At 24.8% G+C, this 12,083-nt stretch overlaps 1 protein-coding gene and 1 pseudogene across 3 annotated transcripts in view; both read left to right on the top strand.

The window, feature by feature from the left end:
• The window catches only part of LOC123673051, a 928,323-nt gene that overhangs the window by 849,054 nt on the left and 67,186 nt on the right, over positions 1–12,083 (top strand). The gene's annotated exons all lie outside the window — the stretch shown is intronic.
• Positions 5,411–8,228, top strand: LOC123673170 (annotated as a pseudogene).

Here is a 12,083-nt window from a genome sequence, read left to right as displayed (position 1 = left end):
AAAAAGGATTTATCATAAAATTTCTTTTTCCAAACTATTTTGTTAGAAAAATCAACTTTTAGAAAAAAATCTTCTTCTAGTCTAACAGAAAATTTATTTTATAGAAAATTTAAACCTTTTCTGTGAAAATAAAATTGAAAGAATAATTTTTAATTACAAAATTTTTTGATTTTTAAATATAAATCCATTTATTCAAATTTTTGTAAATTGAATTCTATTGATCCCCCCCATAGAATTCTTAAACAAATTTATTAATAAGGTGATATTTAAAAATTTTAAAAATTTAAAAGTCAGTTTCTTAGTTATTTAAAATCAAAAACTAATAATTTTAAAAACTTAAACGTTGATTGTTGGACTTAGCCTCAGGATTGGTTTAGAATGTTGAAATTGATCCTGAAGTAGAACGACCAAAATCAACTCAAATTTATCGGATTTGGTGTTGATTGTTGGACTTAGCCTCAGGATTAGTTTAGGATGTTGGAATTGATCCTGAAGTAGAACGACCAAAATCAACTCAAATTTATCGGATTTGGTGTTGATTGTTGGACTTAGCCTCAGGATTGGTTTAGGATGTTGGAATTGATCCTGAAGTAGGACGACCAAAATCAACTCAAATTTATCGGATTTGGTGTTGATTGTTGGACTTAGCCTCAGGATTGGTTTAGAATGTTGAAATTGATCCTGAAGTAGAACGACCAAAATCAACTCAAATTTATCGGATTTAGTATTGATTGTTGGACTTAGCCTCAGGATTGGTTTAGAATGTTGAAATTGATTCTGAAGTAGGGCACCAAAATCAACTCAAATTTATCGGATTTGGTGTTGATTGTTGGACTTAGCCTCAGGATTGGTTTAGAATGTTGAAATTGATCCTGAAGTAGGACGACCAAAATCAACTCAAATTTATCGGATTTGGTGCTGATTGTTGGACTTAGCCTCAGGATTGGTTTAGAATGTTGAAATTGATCCTGAAGTAGGGCACCAAAATCAACTCAAATTTATCGGATTTGGTGTAGATTGTTGGACTTAGCCTCAGGATTGGTTTAGAATATTGGAATTGATCCTGAAGTAGGACGACCAAAATCAACTCAAATTTATCGGATTTGGTGTTGATTGTTGGACTTAACCTCAGGATTGGTTTAGGATGTTGGAATTGATCCTGAAGTAGGGCACCAAAATCAACTCAAATTTATCGGATTTGGTGTTGATTGTTGGACTTAGCCTCAGGATTGGTTTAGAATGTTGAAATCGATCCTGAAGTAGGACGACCAAAATCAACTCAAATTTATCGGATTTGGTGTTGATTGTTGGACTTAGCCTCAGGATTGGTTTAGAATGTTGAAATCGATCCTGAAGTAGGACACCAAAATCAACTCAAATTTATAGGATTTGGTGTTGATTGTTGGACTTAGCCTCAGGATTGGTTTAGAATGTTGGAATTGATCCTGAAGTAGGGCACCAAAATCAACTCAAATTTATCAGGTTTGGTATTGATTGTTGGACTTAGCCTCAGGATTGGTTTAGAATGTTGAAATTGATCCTGAAGTAGGGCACCAAAATCAACTCAAATTTATCGGATTTGGTGTTGATTGTTGGACTTAGCCTCAGGATTGGTTTAGAATATTGGAATTGATCCTGAAGTAGGACACCAAAATCAACTCAAATTTATCGGATTTAGTATTGATTGTTGGACTTAGCCTCAGGATTGGTTTAGAATGTTGAAATTGATCCTGAAGTAGGACGACCAAAATCAACTCAAATTTATCGGATTTGGTGTTGATTGTTGGACTTAGCCTCAGGATTGGTTTAGAATGTTGAAATTGATCCTGAAGTAGGACGACCAAAATCAACTCAAATTTATCGGATTTGGTGTTGATTGTTGGACTTAGCCTCAGGATTGGTTTAGAATGTTGAAATTGATCCTGAAGTAGGACGACCAAAATCAACTCAAATTTATCGGATTTGGTGTTGATTGTTGGACTTAGCCTCAGGATTGGTTTAGAATGTTGAAATTGATTCTGAAGTAGGGCACCAAAATCAACTCAAATTTATCGGATTTGGTGTTGATTGTTGGACTTAGCCTCAGGATTGGTTTAGAATGTTGAAATCGATCCTGAGGTAGGACGACCAAAATCAACTCAAATTTATCGGATTTAGTATTGATTGTTGGACTTAGCCTCAGGATTGGTTTAGAATGTTGAAATCGATCCTGAAGTAGGACGACCAAAATCAACTCAAATTTATCGGATTTGGTGTTGATTGTTGGACTTAGCCTCAGGATTGGTTTAGAATGTTGAAATTGACCCTGAAGTAGGACACCAAAATCAACTCAAATTTATCGAATATATTTATATAAATAATCCTATTTTATAGGATTTTTTACTTTGTGAATTAATTTTTGTACACTTAAATAAATAAAAATTTAAGTTTTTATTTAAGGTTAAAATATTAAATTTTAAATTTAACTTAATAAGTTAAATTTTTAATTGTTAATTTTTTTTTGTAATTATATTCAATAAAATTAAATTATTTCTTAGAGTTTCAAAAACTCTTGTACATCTTATACTAGAATATAAAGATAAGCTAAAGAAGCTGATGGGTTCATACCCCATTTATAAAGGTATACCCCTTTTCTTTATAATTAAAACTATAAAATTAATATTTTTAATTTTAATAATAAGAGGAACTCTTATTTCTATTTCTGCTTATTCATGAATTAATATCTGGATTGGTTTAGAATTAAACCTCTTAGCTTTTATTCCTATTATAAATTTAGATAATTTTAAGTATTCTTCTGAATCCTCCTTGAAATATTTTTTAGTTCAAGTTTCTGCATCAATTCTAGTTTTATTTTCTTTTTTAAATTCATTTATTTTAATCAATTCTATCGAGCAATTAATACCTACTTCTATATTTTTGTTTAACAGAGCTATCCTTATAAAAATAGGAGCAGCCCCTTTTCACTTTTGATACCCAGAAGTCCTAGAAGGACTAAGGTGAGCTAATGCATTATTATTAATAACTTGACAAAAAATTGCCCCAATAATTTTAATTATATATAATTTTAAATTAAACCTATTCTTTATTTTGATTATTTTGATATGTATAACCTTAGGGAGTGTAAAAACATGGAACCAAACCAGATTAAAAAAAATTCTTGCCTTATCTTCCATCAACCATATTGGTTGAATATTAAGAATAATAATATTAAATCAATCCTTATGAATATTATACTTTTTAATTTATACTTTTATTTCTTTAAATATAATCTTAATTTTTAATAAATATAAAATCTTTAACATTAAAGATCTTATAAATAATATGAATTACAATAAAACTTTAAAATTCTATTTTTTTTTAAATTTCTTTTCTCTAGGAGGAATCCCCCCCTTTTTAGGATTTTTTCCTAAGTGACTAATTCTAAAAACTTTAATTGAAAATCACTTTTATTTTCTATCTTTTATAATAATTTTTATTACTTTAATTTGTATATATATTTATATACGCTTAATACTTCAATCTTTAATAATAAAATTAAATGAAAATAAAAAATTTAATTATATTAACTCTTACTATGTAATTTTTTTAAATTGAGTGAATATTTACGGATTAATCATTTTTACTGTAATTTTTAGAATTTATTAAGGATTTAAGTTAAATAAACTAGTAACCTTCAAAGTTAAAAATAGAATTATTCTAAGCCTTAGAATAATATTCACCTATAAATTTGCAATTTATAATCATAATTGAATATAAGGCTTAATAAAGGAGAAAACTCATAATTAAATTTACAATTTAACGCTTTAATTCAGCCACTTTATCGAATAAATGATTATTTTCTACTAATCATAAAGATATTGGAACATTATACTTTTTATTTGGAATATGGGCAGGAATAGTAGGAACATCGTTAAGTATTTTAATTCGGTTAGAATTAGGAACTAGAGGAAGATTAATTGGAAACGACCAAATTTATAATATAATTGTTACAGCTCATGCTTTCATTATAATTTTCTTTATAGTAATACCTATTATAATTGGGGGTTTTGGAAATTGATTAGTTCCTTTAATAATTGGAGCTCCTGATATAGCATTTCCACGATTAAATAACATAAGATTTTGACTTTTACCCCCTGCTTTAACTCTTTTAATTTTAAGAACAATCGTAGAAATAGGGGCAGGAACAGGATGAACTGTTTACCCTCCTCTTTCTTCTAATTTAACACATAATGGGCCTTCAGTAGATTTAGTGATTTTTAGTTTACATTTAGCAGGAATTTCCTCAATTTTAGGTGCAGTAAATTTCATTTCAACTATTATAAATATACGTCCATTTGGTATAATACTTGATAAAACTCCTTTATTTGTATGATCTGTTCTTATTACAGCAATTCTTTTATTACTATCACTACCAGTTCTTGCAGGAGCAATTACTATACTATTAACTGACCGAAACTTAAATTCTTCTTTTTTTGACCCAACCGGTGGGGGAGACCCAATTTTATACCAACATTTATTTTGATTTTTTGGCCATCCTGAAGTTTATATTTTAATTCTCCCAGGATTTGGTATAATTTCCCATATTATTACACAAGAAAGAGGGAAAAAAATTGCCTTTGGTTCTTTAGGAATAATTTATGCTATATTAGCTATTGGACTTCTAGGATTTGTAGTATGAGCTCATCACATATTTACAGTGGGAATAGATGTTGATACTCGAGCTTATTTTACTTCAGCTACTATAATTATTGCAGTACCCACTGGAATTAAAATTTTTTCTTGGTTAGCAACTTTACATGGAATACAATTTTACTATACACCTTCAATTTTATGAACCCTGGGATTTTTATTTTTATTTACAATTGGTGGATTAACAGGAGTAATTTTAGCTAACTCTTCCATAGATATTATTCTACATGATACCTATTATGTTGTAGCTCATTTCCATTACGTTTTATCTATAGGAGCTGTATTTGCCATTATAGCAGGATTTATCCATTGATTCCCTTTAATTACAGGATTCAATCTTAACAATAAATTATTACAAATCCAATTTTTAATTATATTTATTGGGGTAAACTTAACATTTTTTCCTCAACACTTCTTAGGACTAAGAGGAATACCTCGACGATACTCTGATTATCCTGATGCTTATTACAAATGAAATAAAATTTCTTCTATTGGATCTATAATTTCCTCTCTTAGAATAATCTTTATAATCTTAATTATTTGAGAAAGATTTTATTCAATACGTTTAAGAAAATTTAATTCTAATGTACCCTCTTTAATTGAATGACTTCAACTTTCTCCCCCTAATGAACATTCTTATTCAGAAGTACCAATCTTAGCTCAAAAATTCTAATATGGCAGATTAGTGCATTGGATTTAAACCCCAATTATAAAGATTTACCTTTTTTTAGAAATAGCGACTTGAAAATCATATATATTTTTAGACAGAGCTTCATATTTACTGGAACAATTAAGATTTTTTCATGATCACGCCCTTTTGATCTTAATAATAATCACTTGTATTGTAACATACACCATAATGAGACTAACATTAAATAATTATAACCATCGTTTTATATTAGAAGGACACAATATTGAAACAATTTGAACTATCATACCAGCATTAACTTTAATTTTTATTGCTTTTCCTTCTTTAAAATTAATTTACTTAATTGATGAAATCCGTAACCCTTTAGTTACTATTAAAACTATTGGTCATCAATGATATTGAACCTATGAATATACAGATTTTAAAAATCTTGAATTTGATTCATATTTAATTAATAATAATCAACTTTTTAATTTTCGATTACTAGAAGTTGATAATCGAACGATTTTACCATATCTTTCTCATATTCGAATTCTAACTTCATCTTCTGACGTAATTCATTCTTGAACAGTTCCTTCAACAGGAGTAAAAATCGATGCCTCCCCAGGACGATTAAATCAACTTAGATTTAATTTAAATCGAACTGGAATTTTTTTTGGTCAATGTTCAGAAATTTGTGGAGCAAACCATAGATTTATACCTATTTCTATTGAAAGAATTTCTCCCCAAAATTTCATTAAATGGGTAGAAAATTTTTCATTAGATGACTGAAAGATAAGTATTGGTCTCTTAAACCACTTTATAGTAATTAACGACTACTTCTAATGAAAAATTTAGTTAACCTATAACATTAGTTTGTCAAACTAAAATCATTCTCAGAATAATTTTTAATTCCTCAAACTATACCTATAGATTGGTTTTCCTTATATATTTTTATAACACTTTTATTTATTATTTTAAACATTAAAATATTTTATTCTCATAAAAAATCTCCTTTAAAAAAATTTAAATTATTAAATAAAAAACTTTCTTGAAAATGATAATAAATCTTTTTTCTTCTTTTGATCCTTCATCTTATTTTATATTACCTTTAAATTGACTAAGAATAATTATTAGTTTTTTATTTATTCCTTCTATATTCTGACTAATTCCTAATCGATTTAACTTTTTAATTCAAAATATATTAATTACTCTACATAAAGAATTCAAAATCATTACAAAAAAAAATAATACTTTAATATTTATTGTATTATTTTACTTCATTATAATTAATAACTTAATAGGGTTATTTCCTTACATTTTTACAGCCTCAAGTCATATAATTTTTACTCTATCCCTAGCTTTACCTTTATGGTTAAGATTTATATTAAATAGTTGAATTAGCCACACTTATCACTCATTTGCCCATCTAATGCCTCAAGGAACTCCTTCTATTTTAATACCTTTTATAGTATGTATTGAAACAATTAGAAATATTATTCGTCCTGGAACTCTCGCTATTCGTTTATCAGCTAATATAATTGCAGGACACCTTTTATTAACTCTTTTAGGAAACACTGGTCCTATAGTAAATTTGCTTATTTTATTAATTATTATAATTCAATTTATACTAATTTTATTAGAATCAGCAGTAGCTTTAATTCAATCTTATGTTTTTGCTATCCTTAGAACTCTTTATTCTAGAGAAAATAATTATGATAAAAAATCACCCATTTCATTTAGTAGATTATAGTCCTTGACCAATTTTAGGAGCTTTTAGAGCTATAACTGCAATAATAGGAATAATTAAATGATTCCATCTTTTTAACTCTAATTTATTTATTTTAAGAAATATAATTCTTTTACTAATTATATTTCAATGATGACGAGATGTAATTCGAGAAAGAACCTTTCAAGGAAACCACACTCTTTTAGTATCTTTTGGTTTGCGATGAGGAATAATTTTATTTATTACCTCAGAGATTTTTTTCTTTGTTAGTTTTTTTTGAAGATTTTATCATATAAGATTATCTCCTTCTATCGAACTAGGAATAGCTTGACCTCCAAAAGGAATTAATACCTTTAATCCTAATGAAATCCCATTATTAAACACTATTATTCTATTAAGATCAGGCCTAAGAGTAACTTGAGCCCACCATAGATTAATAGAAAATAATTTTAATCAAACATTTCAAAGATTAATTATTACTGTTTTTCTAGGAATATATTTTTCTTTACTACAAGGAATTGAATATTTAGAAGCCCCATTTTCTATAGCCGATTCAGTTTATGGAAGAACATTCTTTATAGCTACAGGATTCCATGGTTTACATGTTATTATTGGTTCTATTTTTCTTTTAGTATGTTTAACTCGATTAAACTTTAATCATTTTAGAAACAATCACCATTTTGGATTTGAAGCAGCAGCATGATATTGACATTTTGTAGACGTAGTATGACTATTCCTATATATATCTATTTATTGATGAGGTAGATATCTATATAGTATAAATATTACATTTGATTTCCAATCAAAAAATCTTTTAAAAGTATAGATAATATTCTTAATTTCATCTTTAATTTTAATAATTATTAGAATTATAATAATTTTAATAATTATTGCAAATTATATCTCAATAAAAACATTTAAAGATCGAGAAAAAAGTTCTCCCTTTGAATGCGGATTTGACCCTAAAAATTCTGCACGCCTACCATTCTCAATTCACTTTTTTTTAATCGCTTTAATTTTTTTAATTTTTGATGTAGAAATTACCCTTATTATCCCTTTTATTTATAGAATAAAATATTCTAATATTATAATTATTAGCATTATATTTTTTATATTCATAGCAATCTTAATTTTAGGTTTATACCATGAATGAAAACAAGGAGCCTTAAACTGATCTTTATAGGATAATAGTTAAATTAACATTTAATTTGCATTTAAAAAATACTGTTTTTCAGTTTATCTTAAATAAGAAGCAAAATATTGCTTTTAGTTTCGACCTAAAAATTTGAATTTAAATTCCTTATTTAATTGAAACCAAAACTAGAGGTAAGTCACTGTTAATGATTCCAATGAGAAACTCTCCAATTAAAGAAATATAAAAATTTAAGCTTCTAACTTAATATATAGCAATTTGTTAATATTTCTATTTATATAGTTTATCTAAAACATTATATTTTCATTATAAAAAAAGATTAATTCTTATAAATACTTAAAAAATATTTTAATTTACCTCAATATCTTCAATATTGCGCTCTATTAAGCTATTTAAGTAGAATATATAAATCAATAACAAAATAATTCAAATTAAAAATATGATTATATAAATCTTTAAACTATTTTTAAAAATATACTGAAATAAAACAGAAATTTTTTTAAAAAATTTAAATAAACCCTGACTTCCTAAGAACTCTGATCAACCTTGATCTAAAAATTTATAATTTAGTATTCCTAAATTAATAAAAAAATAATTTATTCCAAAAGTTGAAATATAAGGCAAATTCCATATTAATACTAAAAAAATTAAAATTTTTATTAAATTAGAAAAAATTAAATTATAATTTAATTTTAATAAAGAAATCTCAAAACCTATAATTACCCCAATTATTACTATAATTAAAATTAAAATTTTCATAAAAAAAGGTAATACAACTAAATTGATATCCTTAAATATAAATCATATAAGAACCGTTCCTGAAAATAATACAATAATAAATATAAATCCTATTCTATAAACTATTTCATCTCTTAATTCTTCAGTTCTATTTATTCTAAAACCACAATAATCTGTAAATATTAAATAATTTAATAAACGCACTGTATAAGAAACTGTTAATGTTAAAGAAATTAATATAATTAAATAAATTACAATATTTAATCTTGTCATAGAATAAACCTCTATAATTAAATCTTTTGAGTAAAATCCAGAAAAAAAAGGAATACCACATAATGATAAATTTCTTACATTAAAATATATTACAGTTATAGGAGTTTTATAAACTAAACCTCCTATAAAACGAATATCTTGACATTCTCCTATTAAATGAATAAAATTACCTGCACATATAAATAATAAGGCTTTAAATAAAGCATGAATTAATAAATGAAAAAAAGCTAATTCATATAAACCTAATCTTAAAATAGTAACTATTAAACCTAACTGACTTAAAGTTGATAAAGCAATAATTTTTTTTAAATCATATTCAAAATTAGCCGCTAAACCTGAGATTAATATTGTTATCAATCCAATGAATATTAACACAAAAGAATAGTTTTCCAATAATAAATGAAATCGAATTAATAAATAAACCCCTGCTGTTACTAAAGTTGAAGAATGTACTAATGCTGAAACAGGAGTAGGAGCAGCTATAGCTGCTGGTAATCAAGCTGAAAAAGGAATTTGTGCACTTTTAGTTAAAGCAGCAATAATAATTAACAAACCTACAATTATTATTCTTTTATCCCTATAATAATAATCAATATATAATATAAAATTTCATCTTCCAAAATTTATTATCCAAGCAATAGAAATTATTAATATTGCATCTCCTACTCGATTAGATAAAGCTGTTAATATACCAGCTGAATAAGATTTTACATTTTGATAATAAATTACTAAACAATAAGAAACTAATCCTAACCCATCTCAACCCAATAAAATTGAAATTAAATTTGGACTTAAAATTATTAATAATATAGAAAGAACAAATATAAAAACTAGTATAATAAAACGATTAATAGATAAATCCTTAGATATATAAGATTTTCTATAAAAAATTACTATAGTAGAAATAAATAATACAAAAGAAACAAATAATAAAGATATTCAATCTAAAAGAATTAATATTTCTACTTCTATTGAATTTAAATTAAAAATTCTTCACTCAATAAAATAAACCTTTCCTGTATTAAGTAAAAATAATCTAAAACAAAAAAAAAAAAAAAAAAACCTAAGTATCAATCTAGAAAAAATTACACAAAAAGATATTACTTAAAGTTAAAGTAACTTCATTGACTCCACAAATCAATATTTTATATAAACTATTTAAGTAAAAGAAAAATAGATCTCTTTTCAATAAAATTAAATTTAAAGGAACCCAATGTATGAGTAATAAAATTAATTCTCGATAAGAAATTAATTCAAAAAAATATAATCTTCTGTAAAATTTTCCATGTTGACTAAAAGAATATAAATACAAACTATAAGAAGCTCTCAAAAAAGTTATAATTATTAATATAAATATACAAATATGAGAATAATTAATTAAACTATTAATTAACAAAATTTCTCTTAACAAATTTAAAGAAGGTGGTGCAGCTATATTTCTAATTACTAACAAAAATCACCATAAAGATAAAAAAGGTACAATATTAATTAAACCTTTATTAATAAAAATACTTCGACTAACAATACGTTCATAATTTATATTTACTAAAACAAATAATCCTGAAGAACAACAGCCATGAGCTAATATTATTATTAAAGATCCAGTAATTCCTCAAGAATTAAATGTTAATAAACCTGACAATAAAAGTCCTATATGAACAACTGAAGAATAAGCAATTAAAGATTTTATATCTCTTTGACGTAAACAACTTAAAGAAACTAAAATCCCTCCTATTAAAGATAAATTAATTAAAAAAAAATTAACCTTAACTCCTAGATATAAAAATATAGTTAAAAATCGAATAAGTCCATATCTTCCTAACTTTAATATCACTCCTGCTAATATTATAGACCCAGCAACTGAAGCTTCTACATGTGCTTTAGGCAATCATAAATGAAATAAAAATATCGGCATTTTAACTAAAAATACTATTATTATTATAAAATATAAAATAAAACTAAATAAATTTACATTAATATAAGTCAAATCTAATGTTTTAAACTTTGAATAATAAATAAAAATAAACAATATTATTGGTAAAGAAGCTATAATTGTATAAAAAAATATATATATTCCAGCTTGAATACGTTCAGGCTGATATCCTCAACCTAAAATCAAAATCAAAATTGGAATTAACCTAGCCTCAAAAAATATATAAAATAAAAATATATTTATAGAAGAAAAAGTTAATAATAAAAAAAGCAATAATAATAATAATAAAATACTAAATAACTCACTGAAATCTTTTAAATTAAAAAGTTTTTCTCTAGCTATAAATATTAAAAAAGAAATTCAAAACCTTAATAATAACAAAAAATATGATAAAAAATCTATACCTATAAAAAAATTTAATGAACTAAAAAATAAAAAAGAAATTTTTGAAAAAAATCAAATTCTTATTAAAATTAAATAATTTTTAATTAATCAAAATTTATTTATAAAACATAAAGGAATCATAAATACTAATATTATTAATATTATCATAAAATATTTAATGAATTAAAATAATCATTTCCGTAAGAACGAATTATTGACACTAATAAAGATAATCCCAAAACTCTTTCACAAACACTTATAGTTAAAAAAACTACTACAAAATAAAATTCATAACTAAAATAAGATAAGTAAAAATATATTATTATAAATAAAGTTAAAATTACTAATTCTAATCTAAGTAATGTTATTAATAAATGTTTTCGATTAATAAAAAAATTTAAAATTCTAAAAATAAACATACTTAAAAAAATTATTTCCATATTTTAATAATTTAAAAAAAATACTGGTCTTGTAAACCAGCTTTAAGATTTAATCTTTTAAAATATCAGAGGAAAACAAATATATCTTTAATCTCCAAAATTAATATTTTTTATTA

This window comes from Harmonia axyridis, chromosome 1 (genome assembly GCF_914767665.1).
Source record: "Harmonia axyridis chromosome 1, icHarAxyr1.1, whole genome shotgun sequence".
Classification (NCBI taxonomy): domain Eukaryota; kingdom Metazoa; phylum Arthropoda; class Insecta; order Coleoptera; family Coccinellidae; genus Harmonia; species Harmonia axyridis.
Note: the sequence above shows the minus strand (reverse complement) of the source record. Positions and strands in the feature narration are given on the sequence as shown.